The sequence below is a fragment of the Apodemus sylvaticus genome, chromosome 2, assembly GCF_947179515.1.
Source record: "Apodemus sylvaticus chromosome 2, mApoSyl1.1, whole genome shotgun sequence".
Lineage (NCBI taxonomy): Eukaryota > Metazoa > Chordata > Mammalia > Rodentia > Muridae > Apodemus > Apodemus sylvaticus.
In genome coordinates, this window is record NC_067473.1 from 82,646,488 (window position 1) to 82,662,988 (window position 16,501).

General features: G+C 35.4%; 1 pseudogene; it reads right to left on the bottom strand.

Annotated features, from left to right (window-relative positions):
- Window positions 1-629: 629 nt before the first annotated feature.
- LOC127677473 (putative vomeronasal receptor-like protein 4) lies at window positions 630-1,571 on the bottom strand (annotated as a pseudogene).
- Window positions 1,572-16,501: the final 14,930 nt, after the last annotated feature.

The following is a 16,501-nucleotide window of genomic DNA, read 5'->3' on the forward strand; positions in this document are numbered from 1 at the left end:
AAATGGATGGAGCTGGAGAACATCATACTAAGTGAGGTAACCCAGACCCAAAAGATGAATCATGGTATGCACTCACTAATAAGTGGATATTAACCTAGAAAACTCGAATACCCAAAACATAATTCACACATCAAATGAGGTACAAAAAGAACGGAGGAGTGGCCCCTTGTTCTGGAAAGACTCAGTGAAGCAGTATAGAGCAAAATCAGAACAGGGAAGTGGGAAGGGTTGGGTGGGAAAACAGGGGGAGGGAAGGGTACTGATGGGACTTTCGGCGAGTGGGGGGTCCAGAAAACGGGAAATCATTTGAAATGTAAATAAATATATCAATAAATTAAAAAAAAAGAAAATGGAGCTGAAATGTTAAAAGAATGTATGAAACCGCTCTTTTTTGGAAATCACATGAAAAAAATCTTGGTTTTCTACTTGAACTATCAGACAGTTTAAAAGAAATATGTTTTTTTTTAATAAATAATTGAAGTGAGACCAAAGTAACTCCTTACGAGCATTACTAAGTCTAGTTCCACAGAATCCAGTCACCTCCTATGACCTCTGTGAGCACCAGTAATGCAAACATGCTGGCCCAACTCTTATAAAATAAAATGACATAAATAAAATAAATCTCTTTTTTAAAAGAAGATAAAAATTGCCCCCTTTAAAAAAACCTGCTGGCATTTGAGTATTCTGTTATCAGAACTGATTTGTACCAAAGGAGTAATTGTGGGATAGGCATTCATCACAAACTTCTGAACAGTCAGGATAAATGGGTCATACCTCCCTAATAGAATTGAGGTGGATGAGATGATGAAGTCCACCCAGTACATGACCACAAAGAAAATCACCATCAGCAAGATGGTCTGGGTGGCCTTTTTCTCAGGGGATGCTCTCAGATGCCTGATGCTATGAAGATGCTTGCATTGCCTCTGATGTCTGAACAAGATTATAACCATGTATGTGCTTGTGGTCAGCATGACTCCTACAAGAAACACATCTCTTAAAGTTGTCACTGCTAAAAGCAATCCCCTAATGATGTTGTTCATGGGAAACTGTGAGCAGTATTTACTGACTTTGATCTGGTTGGTGTCACTCACATTGATATAAGCACCAGCTGAGAAGATGTGGTTACTGCTTGAAGACAAATTGAACAACCAAAAGTAGATGAAAACATAAATGATGTACTTTTTTAGGGTACATTTAAATTTAGCCAACAGTGAGTTACTGGGACTGATAGTGACAGCCTGGAATATGCTCAAGAGGCAGGTAATGCAGATTGAGAGGCCTCTCATCACTCTGTTTATGTAAAAAGTTGCTTTACATTTAAAGTCATTATCAATGTTCAATGACTCAAATAAGTCTGCAATCCAAATATCCGCTGCAGTGAGGAACATCATTATGTGCACGAAGTTTAGTTGACAGGAGATAGAGTCCATGGGCTTAGCTCTGTGACCTAGGATTATGGAAATATAGAAAATCAGTAGAAACATATTCGCTAGAACTCCAAGTGCAGTTTGGAAATAAAGGATATTCTTGATTGAAGACATAAATTGAAAGTGTATTCATCTTAAAAACATGGTGGAAGTCTCTTTAATATATCTGAAAAAATAATAGATTATATGTCAAACTTACGATTCCATTCAAATTACCAGTATGTAATCACTTCTCTAACAATTCTTGAATAAGATGTTTCTTTTTTTGATGTTTTATATTGGCTATACCCTACATTTCTATATATCACCCAAGTATCTCTTATATAGAGAGAAATTTATGGACAATAAATGCATATAGAGTCATATCTACACAGAATACACACTTTGTGTTTCTGTATTGTACCTGAGAATCATACCTTAGAATTCCAATCCTAGTGCTTTAAACTGGTTCATTTTACACTTAACTACTAAACAGTAGTAATGTAATCAATCACATTTGCACAATCAAAGAAAAACTATGGTGACCTGATCATAGAAGACTTCCAAAAAAATCAGATTAAAATGCATCATAGTGTATAATTTTACTATGCTCAATTTTGCAATTATCCATATTTTGAATGCACAATTCTCATGGAATTCAAGTCACAATTCATGATAATATGACAGTTTAAATCAGCAAACAGTCTATCTCTTTTCATATTTTTTATGTTTAATTTCTCATGAAATCTTACATTCTCAGAATCTAGAATGAAAGATATGGACACAATATAATACCAGTACTGTACATTCCATACTGTATTAATTGTATAAAAAGTATAGTACAAAATGGGCCTAGATGGTTTCTAGTTTAGTTCCCATCAAATTTAACCATTTGTGAATTCCATTTCAGGATTAAGGAACTAATTCAGGCGTATCAATAAAACACTAATTTGTTTTTACATTTTGGGGGAGGATTGGTGGATAAATCATTAACAGGATGCTTTCTTATGACTTTTTCAGTCCTCCATGTTGTTATGTTCCCTAACTATCTTTTTGTTCTGTATTTATCTCCCTCCCCTTTACCTAAGAATCCACCTATTTTACATTTTCCTCTTTGATCACTTGTGTCCTGCTGCATCTTCCTTTATCTTCCTCCCCTCTTCTTCTGTATTTACCTGCCTCTTTAGCCCTAAGGATGCCAGTCTCTTCCATTTTCCTGATCAGATACTTGTAGCCTCCTATTTTGCTTTCCATTGTTCCCACACTCACCTCTATCCTGACAAAGGTATCCTTTTTCTTTTCTGATTTCTGTATACTACAGATATATATTCACATCTGAAGATGTGGAGCTGGGAACCTCCAACAACAGAGAATATGGAATGCTAAGACAAACACTATATTCAATACATTATGACAAACGTGAACTTGTTGAAAATGACCATATAGTGATGTTGTTTGGGAATTTCTGTTTAAAAGAATTCCTTTCCATGTAGTGGAAAACAAGTTCCCTGTGTTATCATTCATCAGCACCCAGACACTCTTTACAGTTTTACTCGACAGTCTTACATTTGGTGCTCATATAAGTTACTTGCCTGGTTAAAAGGAACAATTTTTATTGGATTGATTTTATTCAGTACTATAAAATCAGCTTCTTGATAAAGAAGTAGAAAAAGTCTACATTATTAAAAACTTGTGATAAAAGTAGTAACCAATTTATTTCACATACATAGACACATGTATGCTTGTATGTATAAAAATAATGCAACAGATAGTGGAAGAGACCATCCTAAAATAGCACCATGAACCTAAAATGATAAATAACACATTTTATTATTACATGATCTCTTTTGCTCCTAAAAAGTTTAGTCTAGTAAATTGATGGATTCATCCCAGTTTTGAGAGCTACACATCGACTTTTATCATCAACATAAATTTAGAGTAGCTGTACAATGAAGTTCTGTTTTTTGTAAAGCTACATGATTAGTAGTGAAGAGCACTTTTACCTCTTGCTATGTGTCTGGGTTAGATTCCCAGTGATGACATGGTGACCCATGACCATCTATAACTCCAGTTCTGGAATATGCATTGCCCTGTATCATATGGCATGACAGTGGAACACAGACATACATGCAAGCAAAACACTCATATATGTAAACTCAAATAAATATATCTTAAATAAGTAAAAGTTCCTGGATAATACTTAATTGAAAGAACCATAGTCATTTTCAAATTTTCAAATTACAAATGCACAAACCATATATGTATCAAATATTTTAGCTGTGCATCTATAATTTATTAAAATACATGCAATATAAGTAATATAAAATAATTATATATGGTAAAATATAGCAATTTAAGTGTTTTTCCACAAAGGTAGTTTTTCAAACTTTCTATTTAATATTTTTTGCTCTGTAAATTTTTATCACATATAGAAAAAGACACATGTACTGAGTGATCAAGTGGCCTTTTTCTCTGGGGTTCACTGAAGGTCAGAGTGGACCAGAAATGTCCATAGCTACCATGGATACAGAGCTATTAACACAGGCATGCATTGAGTAAAGTTTTCTGTTTATTTGAAAATAATGCAGTGCTGTCTTCTTTCCAATTAGTTCAAATTGTAATAATTAGGTGTAAGTATTAAAGTCCAAAGTGATAAACATAAACACTCATAAACATAGTGGAGAGGCCATCATTATGAAATGGACTCAGAATCAAAAAAAACTCAACAGTGCACATACATGACTAAAGAGACCTTAACACATGTTACCGTGTGAAGTTTTCTCTGTAGTTATGAAAAGAAATTACTTTACCTTATCATTATCCCAGAATTTAATTTTAGAGCAATCTTCTTTTTGAATTTATGATGATATTTGTTTTTTGAGATATGGAGATTTAGTAATCTAAAGAATACAAATACAATAGATGACAATTTTCAATTTCACTTTAGGTTTTAACATTTGTAGTGAGTAATGACTTAAAGTCTGTATGACAGTGCAGAGAGAACATGAAGAATGTATGTGACTTTCAGGTGACAATATACACAATGTTGGTTTATGTGCTGTCCACTGCCAGGGGTAAGACTAAGTCTTCAGGAATCTTAGATGAAGACCTTAGTCAACCAAGCTAGTTCCATGCAATCTTTATAAAATGGAGGACAGTAGGAATTAATACTGACCACTTACTAAGAAGGTTTTAATTCATTGATATTATTTGATCCTCTTAAATAAATTAAATGTGTGAATTCTGTAAAAATTGAGTTTAGTGCAGGTGCCACGGACCAGAATATTCTAGTCTCACACTATGAGCCAGTACTCTGAGATAAAGCAGCAGCAGCAAAAATGTTGCAGGAAATACTGTGAAAACAATCATCCCCAGCATTTCATAAGTTAGAAAGTGTGAGTTTGGGAAGATATGAAAATATTCTGGTAATCCAATCACAAAAGAAATACTTGGCATTGACTCACTGATAAGTGGATATTAGCCTCAAAGCTTGCCATACCCAAGATATGATTCACAGAACAAATGAAGCTCAAGAAGAAGGACAACCAAAGTGTGGGTGTTTCAAACTTTCTTAGAATGGAGAACAAAATATTCATGGGAGCAAATACGGAGAGAAAATGTGGAGCAGAGACTGAAGGAAAGGCCATCCAGAGACTGCCTCACCTGGGAATCCATCCCATATAAAGTCACCAAATGCAGACACTATTGTGAATGCCAAAAAGTACATCCTGACAGGAGTCTGATATACCTGTTTCCTGAGAGGGTCTGCCAGACCCTGACAAATACAGAGGCAGATGCTCTCAGCCAATCATAGGACTGTTCACAGGGGTCCCCAGTGGAGAATTTAGAGAAAGACCTGAAGGAGCTGAAGGGGTTTACAATCCCTTAGGAAGAACTATATAAGCCAACCAGATCACCTCAGATTTCCCAGGGACTAAACCACCAACCAAGGAGTACACATGGAGGGACCCATAGCTCTAGCCGCATATGTAGCAGAGGATGGTGTTGTTGGACATCAGTGGGAGAAGAGGCCCTTGATCTGTGAAGGATCCATGTCCCAGCATAGGGGAATGTGAGAGTAGGAAGTTGGAAGTCGGTTGGTAGTTGCTGAAACACCGTCATAGAAGCAGATGGGGGGATGGGATAGGAGTTTCTGGGGGGAGGGTCTGGGAAAGGGGATAATATTTAAAATGTAAATAAAGAAAATATCAAATAAAAAAGAAAATTGTGTGTGAGTGTGTGTGTGTGTGTGTGTGTGTGTGTATGTGTGTGTGTGTGTGTGTGTTTGTGTGGTTATTTTTTGTGACATTATTCGACTACTGAGATTAAGAATAGAGCAATGATATAATGTGGACCAAGGCCGCCAAAATGAATTCCTTTCCATGAACCGAGTAAAAACTCTGAGACTTAAATAAAATGTGTTCATGAAATAACATCTGTTTTACTGAAATGGAGACTGTTTTCTGTTTCTAATTGACTTCATCAAATGCTTTTCTTACTGTACTGGTATAGATTTTAATGTCTTACTGAAAAGAAACTAAAAGTTCTGTAATGGTTGCAAGCCTAGTTCAAATTTCTATCATTTGCTTTTCGTGGTATTGATACTTTGTAGCCAGTGACTTAATGACATTAACTGGTATAATTTTGTTCTATTTTTAAAAATCAACAATTTCATAATTCTACATTATCTCATTTCCAGTTTAATTTTCGTGTGTGTGTGTGTGTGTGTGTGTGTGTGTTAAAGCAAAAGAAGAAGAGAGATTTCAACCTGTAGTTCAGACTGACTTCAATCAAACCCACATTTCTCCTGCTTTAGCCTTGAAAGATCTAGGATCCTTGTTGTATAACACCATACCTGCTTTCATTTTCCATTGCCATCTCCTGTATACATTAGTAACTGGTATTGCAGTGAAATAAAAATAGATTTGTGATTTTCATCACCCAAACTTAAATTTACTTGGCTTTTTTTGTGAATGAATATTTTAATGAGTAATAGTATTTGTAAGTATTGGAGGAAACCTAGAGGATTTTAACTTTAAATAATTTTATACTATTTGAGAATTGGAGTTATTTTTCTCAATTCTAATGAATTGCTTACTCTAAATTATTTCATTAGCACTGTTAAAAGGTTTACTTTAGAAAACTTGAAGTATTAAAGCTGAATTTATTTTAATTGAAACACAAATCTATCACATTTACCTTTTTTTTAAAGAAGGATAAGTTTACATGGATCTAATAAAATAAATAAGAGCAATAAGATTTTTAGATATGTTAGAAATACACCAAAAAGATCAATTTATTAGAAATTGCAAAAGATGCTATAGTGAGCATCAGAGAAATTTAAAATTCCCATGACATTTTTTGTCTAGTCTATCCTACTGCCGAAAAGGAGGTGGCTGCTGATGAGTGAGTTCTTACATCTTCAGAACAAGAAAGACATGATAATAGTGTGCTTGGAGATTTGTAGAGTAACATTTTTAAATATAGTGAAACAAATATAACTAATTTTATTTGAGTAGTAAACTTATGTTGAACCATAAAAAAGTTGGTAAAATATGGGTGACCTTCTAGAAGAAAATATTAACATTTCCCAGATTTATTTTGCTTCTGAAAAAGAAGAAACGATTCCAAAGAGATAATGAAGAATGTGTGTAAAGTCACTTGAAATAGGAACTGGGATACTGAGTTGCTAGTCTCTCAAACATAAACGTTCAGTACATTCCCTTGGTGGCCCAAGGGAAATGTGCCCAAGGGAAATGATCAAATGTTAATGTAAAGGCTCTTGCTGAGTGATAGATACAGAAGCAGTGTGACTCAATTTATATTTGTGGTCCAGAGCATAGCACCATGTAACCTTGGCCACATTTGCTACTAATGGTGAGAAAATTACATTACCAAGCTAAATGATTGGATATAAGCTAAATAATTGCAAATAATATTTGAAGCTGAAGCTTTCTGTGCTGAAAAGAAGTACTAGGATGTTTATATATTTATATGGAGCATAATAATGTACAATTAAGAGCAATTTTTATAAAACTGTAAACTACTTGCCAAAATACCTGGTATTATTTTGGGGTTTCATTTATGCTAAAACTACATTTTCAGTGATCATCTCTGTAGTTCAATACTAAATGTGGACTGAATCTGAATCACTTAATGAGCCTAGTGATCAAAAATTGTTCTTCATACATAGACAGAGATACCTGTTCCTAACACTTCTTGTGAAAATTCCATGAAGAGTATTGCACCTTTGTATTAAACATGTGCTTGTGATATGTACAAAAGTTATACATATAAGATATGGCTTGCACAGAATCTATATGATTCTATAATCAATTCTAATGCTTACCTGTAAGCATTAGATGTAGGACTTGAGAAATTTCTTAGTAAGATTGAGTCATATCCCATATAACAGAATAAAGTGTAAACAAGTGTGTTTGTATGTAAACAAAGTAAAAAAGTGTTTGTATGAAAACAATCCAAAAAAAGAAATCATTGTAGTAGAATAAACAAATCTCTCTAATGTTAAAAATCCATTATTATATAATGTTAACTGTAACTCATGTATTCCTATGCTATGAGTTAAAACATTCTTAAGAATTCATAAAGATATGCAAACTTAATGAAGAAGAAAATTACTGATAAACACTAAATTAGTTAATATTAATTGAATATTCCTAGCTTACTTTTCATATTACTAAATGCATACAGTAAGTTAACATGAGAAAAGAAGTAAAATGAGAAAATACAAAATACAACTTTCCATAACTTAATACTGTGAAGGTAATCTTGCACACCAATAAGTGTGTTTTATTTTGTTTTGTTTTCTTTTGTTTTGTTTTGTCTATCACCCGCTAAGGTACTTCAGTGTTTTGTTACAGGATGGAAAACTAACACATTTGGTGTTACCTATGTAGAACCATACTGTTAGTATTATTAGAGTACCCACCCAGCAGAATTGTATATCAGATGTGCTCCCTAAATGCTGCATCTGCAGCATCTTTTTAAATGTATATGACGTACGGTGATTTTAAAATGTGATGGACTGCATTATATGTTCACTGGATATGTAATACCCATTCACCTTCACCCTATTATCCTTTTCTTTATATCGGCTAGGCCCTGCTCCTCTTCTGAATAGTTCTGTTCTAGTATCACTTATATAACCTGAAATCATAGGTGGAGACCGACACCTCTGTTCTTATATTAACCATTACACTGATACTTTATGTCTACAAGCATCAGTTGAATGCTGGTTATACAGAGTGGCTCAAAAGTAAAATTCAAAGCAGAGACTTCTGTAAACATTTATTACAGAAAATTCTGCTTCCTTCTACCACCTACTTACAGTGCTCACTATAATGAAGAGAAAAGGAAATACTCACCCAGCTGGGCCTTTGATAAGCATCCTTGTAGACTGAGGACTTAAGAAGTAGTTATAAGGAAGAGATGTCATCAGCTTATCTCCCTAGAGACCCATAGTTAAAATGTCATCTAGAGAAGTCAGTTCTAAACTTGAACTTGTTAGAAAGTGGCACTATCAAATGGAGAAGTGAACTTTCTTAATTCCAGGAAAAGAGCAAAGTTGTAACAGCTGAGCTTTGGGTTTCCCATGTGAAATAGCTCCCAATAGAACTGTTCTATCTATTCTATATCTTTCTTTGTGGGTTAACCAATCCCAGTCATTGTGAATTAAACAAAAGTATCAACAATAGTATCTCTCTTAAAAGAAGTAGAAAACAATTTTAGATTCCGCATGGTATACTTCCTGATTCCAAAACATTCATGCTCCCCCCCATGCTTACTTGACAGTATTTTCAGTGTCTTACCAAAAAATTAACAGCTCTTTTGATCAGACTAAGAAAATGTCACCTCTTCCAAATACACTTAGAAAAAGTAATCATTCTTACTGAGCACCTGAGAGTGAGACAAAGTATTATCAGGAGAAACTGGGTTGTTGGTGTTGAGATGTAGCTCAGTTGTTAGACAGCATGCCTAGAAACTATTTTGTGTGTAGGCACCACAAAATAAATGAAACATTCAAGTTATAGGCACAAATGAGGAAAGTCTTAGAAAGATCAATGATATAAGACACATACATAAACATGATAAATGCAATATGCAGCAAACCAATGGCTTTTACCAATCACATTAAATGGATAGAACCTTAAAGCAATTCCACTAGCATTATGGACAAGACAAGGTTGCCCACCCTCTCTGTATCTATTCAACATAGAACTAGCAATAAGAAAAGTAAAAGAGATCAAAGGGAGAGAAATTGGGAAGGAAGAAGCTAAAGTATCCCTATTGGCAGATGATATGATAGTATACATGAGTGTCTCCAAATATTCTACAAGAAAACTCCTATATCTGATAAACACCTTCAGCAAAGTGGCTGGATTCAAAATCAACTCAAAGTATCAGTAGCCCTCCTTATACAAACAATAATTGGGCTGTGAAAGAAATTAAGAAAATAACAACCTTCAAAATAACCACAAATAATATAAAATACCTTGGTGTAACTCGAATCATGCATGGAAAATAGTATATGAGAAGAACTTCAAGTCTCTGAAGGAAGAAATGGAGGAAGATATCAGAAGATGGACAGATATGCAATGCTCATGGAATGGCAGGATTAACATTGTGAAAATGGCCATTTTACCAACAACAATCTAGAGATTTAGTGCAATACCCATCAAAATTCTAACGCATTTTGTAAGAGATCTTCAAAGAATAATTCTCAATTTCATATGAGAAAACCAAAAACCAAAAATACCTTCAACTACCACTAAAAGTACAGTTAATGTACAATAAAACAACAGTAGAAAAACCTCTGGAGCTAACACCATCCATGATTTCAAGCTATGATTCAGAAGAATAGTAAAACAATTTCATCAGACTGGTCTGAAATCAGACAGGTTCATCAATGGACTAGAATTAAAGTCCCAGAAATGAACATGCGTCCCTATGAATGTTACCGACCGTGGGGGTCTGCTGCGGTGTAACCAGAGTTCCTTGGTCCAGGACGACACAGGTCCAGTGGAAACATGACAAACTGATGTGAGCACAGATGTGGTTTAAAATCTGAGTGTATTTCTTAGGTATCTCTCAAAGTCCAGTCAAGTTAACATCTTGAGTTAAGCATTATATACATCTGTAAAAGGCTAGCTAGGCTTTCTCGAGCAATGCAGGGTGTTTACCCAAAGTCTAGGGCCCATGTGGCTAAACTGCTTCTTTATCTTGGTCTCGATGTCGCACTGGCTCGGGAGCTGAAGAAGGATGGTTCTCGTGCCTAGCCTCCTGGCAAAAAATGGCAACATTGTAGAGCTTGGGAAGATGTCTGGCTCGTGCTGTCTTTCAAGAGTCCTTTTGCCTCATCTGCCAGTTGCATTCTTCTCTGTGCCATGCTTGTGGCCATCATAGGCCCCGAGCCCAGGTCAGTTCTACTGAATAGCTCTGGTAGCAGTCTCTAGCCTCCAGCCTGGTAAAGCTAACTGGCTGCACTTTGATTAATTAACTAACTTATTTCTCTTCTGAGTCTCTCTCTAAGTAGAGAGAATCTATTGCCTCTCTGTAAATCAAAAGTATCTACTGTCTCTCTGTCTACCTCTCAATTGAGTCTTCCTGAGTATAAGTATAAACTGTATCCTGAATCACACCTGGATAAGCCAAGAAAGGCTGCTTTTGTCAAGATCTCCCAGTGTAAGGCCTGCAACAAAAGGTAGTTCCTCACAAATATTCCTTGCTATTCATGTGGGCCTGAGATAGCCTGTCTGTAAGCAAAATCAAGAGTTAAAGGCAGAACTATATTAACTTGTGGGGGAAGGTGGCTAGCTATGTGACCAACTCAAATGTAAATTCTTTCTACCTTGCCCAATACTCATCTTTATGGCAGGGACCTCCTAAGATTTTTTTTTAGACGTAAATATCCTTAGTCTGGGCTATTGTTTGGAAACCATCTGTCCTGAAAGGCAATGACTAGAACCTGTGACTGGAATTTCTGGAATGACTTTTCTACCATAATAACATAAATGGTTGAAGAGAAGCAGAATTTTTTTGTTATAAGATAGACTCTAATATATCTATATTTGCTTGCTTAGGCCATGTCTCAGCTATAAGGAAATAGGAGAGTTTAAGAAATTGCCAAGTGAGATTTATCTGCTTCTAAATATATGGGGAGGTCCATTATTCCCAGGAGACATTTTTTCTTTTGCCCCTGTCTGTAAAATATCATTTTTTCAGACTTTTACTGGGCCACTGTGGCATATGAACACTTGATATTTGACAAAGAAGCCCAAACAGTAAAATGTATAAAAAGAAAACATATTTAACAATTGGTATTGTTATTATTGGATGTCTGCAAGAAGAATGTTAATAGATCCATATTTATCACCCTGATCAAAATTCAAGTCTAAGTGTATAAAAGACCTCAGTGTAAAATCTGACTTACTAATTCTAATAGAAGAGAAATTGAACAACAGCCTTGAACACATTGACAGAGGAGAAAATTTGCTGAACAGAATACCAATAACTCAGACACATAGAGCAACAAATAATAAATAGAACTTTATGGTACTCAAAAGCTTTTGCAAGGCCAAGTACACCATCAATAAGATAAAACTGCAGCCTATAGAATGGGAAAAGACCTTCATGAATAATTCATCTGACAAAGGGCAAATATCCAAAATATATAAAGAACTCAAGAAATTCAGCACCAATAAGCCAAATAACCCAATTAAAACCTGGAATAGAGAATCCTACAGATAATTCTCAACAGAGTAATCTCTAATGACTGAGAAACACTTAAAGAAATGTTGAACATTGACAATGATCAATGAAATGCAAATCAAATAACCAGGGCCCTCTCTTTCCTTCTTCATGGAAATCATTTGATATGCTAATTGTGTCTTGAGTATTCAGAGCTTCTGGGATAATTAATATCCACTTATCAGTGACTGCATTCCATGTGTATTCTTTTGTGATTGGGTTACCTCACTTAGGATGATATTTTCCAATTCCAACCATTTGCCTAAAAATTTCATGAATACATTGTTTTTAATTGCTGAGTAGTACTCCATTGTGTAAATATACCACATTTCTGTATTCATTCCTCCATTGAGGAACATCTGGGTTCTTTCCAGATTCTGGCTGCTATAAATAAGGCTTCTAGGAACATAGTGGAGCATGTGTCATTATTGCATGCCGGGGAATCTTCTGGGTATATGCCCAGGAGTGGTATAGAAGGATCCTCCAGAAGTGTCTTGCCCAGTTTTCTGAGGAACTGCCAGACTGATTTCTAGAGTGGTTGCACCATCTTACAATCCCACCAGCAGTGGAGGAGTATTCCTCTTTCTCTGCATCCTTGCCAACACCTGCTGTTTCCTGAGTTTTTAAACTTAGTCATTCTGACTGGTGTGAGGTGAAATCTCAGGGTTGTTTTGATTTGTATTTCCCTAATGACTAATGATGTTGAGAATTTCTTAAGATGCTTCTCATCTGAATTTCTTCTGCTGAAAATTCTTTGTTTAGCTCTGTATCCCATTTTTTAATAAGGTTATTTGGTTCTCTGGGGTCTAACTTCTTGAGTTCTTTGTTTATATTGGATATTAGCCCTCTGTCGGACGTAGGGTTGGTGATCTTCTCCCAATTTGTTGGTTGCTGTTTTGTCCTTTTGATGGTGTTCTTTGCCTTACAGAAACTTTGTAATGTTATGAGGTCCCATTTGTCAATTCTTGTTCTTAGAGTATAAGCTATTGATGTTCTGTTCAGGAAATTTTCCCCTGTGCCCATGTCCTCATGGGCCTTCCCCTGTTTCTTTTCTATTAGTTTCAGTGTGTCTGGTTTTATGTGGAGGTCCTTGATCCACTTGGAGTTGAGCTTAGTATGAGGAGATAAGAATGGATCAATTCACATCCTTCTGCATGCTGACCTCCAATTGAACCCCATTATTTGTTAAAAAAGCTATCTTTTTTCCAGTGGATGGTTTTAGCTCCTTTGTTGAAGATCAAGTGACCATAGGTGTGTGAATTCATTTCTGGGTGTTCAATCCTATTCCATTGGTTCACTTGCCTGTCACTGTACCAATACCATGCATTTTTTAACCCTATTGCTCTGTAGTATTGCTTGAGGTCTGGGATACTGATTCCCCCAGAAGTTCTTTTACTACTGAGAATAGTTTTAGCTATCCTGGGTTTTCTGTTATTCCAGATGAATTTGAGAATTGATCTTTCTAACTCCATGAAGACCTGAGTTGGGATTTTGATGGGGATTGCATTGAATGTGTAAATTGCTTTTGGCAAGATAGCCATTTTAACTATATTAATCCTGCCAATCCACGAGCATGGAAGATTTTTTAATTTTCTGAGGTCTTCTTCAATTCTAGCTATCTTTCAATTAAAGAATCCAAATAGAAAATGTAGTTCATTTACATAGTAAATACTCTTAGCTATTAAAAAGAAAGATATCATTAAATTTGCATGTAAATGTATGCAACTAGAATACATTATCATGATTGAGATAACCCAAACCTAAAAGGCATGCATGGTATGCACTTACTTTTAAGTGAACATTAGCCATAAAGTACTGGATACTATGTTACAATCCACAGTCCAAAAGAGCCTAAGCAATAGGGAAGGCCCAAGGAAGGATGATTCAATCTCACTAGATGAGGAAACAAAATCACAGAAAATAGTTGTTGGAGGCAGATGGAGGGAGTGAAATGGTGGGATATAAAGTGAGAATGGAGCTACTGAGTCAACTAGAAGAGCCTATGAGTCTCACTGAGACTGAGGATATAGGGTTTAACCAAGGAGGATATAGGGTCTAGATCTAGGTCCCTTCACATTCAAAGCAGAAGTGCAGCTTGTTATTCATGTATGTCTCCTGATAATAGGAATGGAACCTATCTATGACATCATTGTCTCCATTAGTTGGGTGGTTCTGAAGGAAGGAACCCCTTTCTCTGAGGAGAAGAGGAAGAGACAATGGTGTGGAAGGAGGATTTATTAGGGCAGATTTGGAAGAGAGGAGGAATTGGAGTTGTGCCAGGATAAGAAGTGAATAAATAAAGAAACAAACAAACAAATAAATAAATAAAAATAAAATATAAGTGGAAAAATTTAGTAAAGTTATCTGATTACTCCATATCTATTCAATATAGTGCTTGAAGTACTAGCTAGAGAAATGAGAAAACTGAAAGAGATCAAGGGGATACAAATTGTCAAATGTGAATGAACAAAGTTCAAGTATCTATATTTACAGATGATATGATAATACATATAAGTGAGCCCAAACATTTTACCAGGGAACTCCTACTTTTGACTAAGTGTACACCTTCAGTAAAGTGAGTAGATACAAGAGTATTTAACAAAAATCAGTACCCATTGTAAACACAAATGACAAACAGTTTGACGAAAAAAATCAGGGAAACAAGACCCTCTACAATAGCCACAAATCACATAAAACATTTTGGAGTAATGCTAACCAAAGAACTGAAAGACTTCTTTGACAAAACTTCCAATTTTTGAGGAAAGCAATTGAAGATTTTTGAAGATGGAAAGATCTCCTATGCTTATGGATTGATAGGATTAACATAATAAAATTGGTGATGTTACCAAAAGTAATCCACATATTAAACACAATCACCATCAAACGTTGAACACAATTCTTTATAGATGCTGAAAGAACAATATTAAACTCAATGTGGAAAAAAATCAAAGCAATTCTGTACAATGAAAGAACATCTACATGCATTACCATGACTGTTTTGAAGCTCCACTATAGGTATTGGCATAAAAACCAGAGAAATACAAAAATGGAATGGAATAGAAGGCCTTAACATAAACCCACACACCTATGGACATTGGTTTCTAATAAAGAAGTAAGAAATATACTGTGGAAAAAAGCAGACATTTTCAACAAATGGTACTGGTCTATCTGGATGTTGGCAGGTAGAAGAATGCAAATAGATCCATGTCTATCACTCTGTTGAAAACTCACAACCATGTTCTTCAAAGACCTCAATATCAAGTGAAATGGTTTGAACCTCTTAGAACAGAAAGTTAGGAATATCTATGTCTATCACTCTGTTGAAAACTCACAACCATGTTCTTCAAAGACCTCAATATCAAGTGAAATGGTTTGAACCTCTTAGAACAGAAAGTTAGGAATAGCCTTGAACATATTGCCACATGAGACAACTTCCTGAGCAGAATACCTGTAGCACCGGCAGTAAATAGAACAATCAAGAAATGACACCTCAGGAAACTGAAAATCTTCTGAAAGGCAAAGAACATCATTGATAGGATAAAATAGCAGCCTACAGAATGAGAAAATATTTTAGCCCATTCCATATCTGACAGAGAGCTAAAATACAAAGTAATAAAGAACTAAAGAAACTACACATCAAGAAACCAAGCAAATTAAAATTGGAGTACATAGCTAAACAAAGAATTCTCAAAAGAGGATTATCTAAGGGCTGATAAACATTTTTTTTTAAATTTTTATTGGATATTTGTTTTATTTACATTTCAAATATGATCCCCTCCCAAAATTTCCTGACTTGCCTTCCTCTATTCTGGGAAATCAAGCCTTCAAAGCACCCATGGTCACTCCTCCCATTGATGTCTGAAATGTTCATTTTCTTCTACATATGCAGCAGGAGCCATGGGTCTCTCCATGTGTACTCTTTGGTTGGTGGATTATTTCCTGGGAGCTCTGGGGATACTGGTTGGTACATACCATGGTTCCTCCTGCATATCTGCAAATTTCTTCAGCTCCTTGGGACCTTTCTTTAACTGATCCATTGGGGACCTTTTGTTCATTCTGTTAGTTGACTGTGAGCCATGGGTATTTTGATCCACTTTCCAATAAGCATCAATGTATCCACACTTTGGTCTTCCTTTGTCTTCAGCTTCATTAAAAATGGAGTACATGTCTAAACAAATATGGTCTGCGGTCTGTGAATAGTATCTTGGGTGATCCAAGCTTTTGGGCTAATATCCACTTGTCAGCGAGTGCATACAGTATGTGTTCTTTTGTGATTGTGTTACCTCAGTATGATAGTTTCTAGCTCCATCCATTTGCCTAAGAATTCA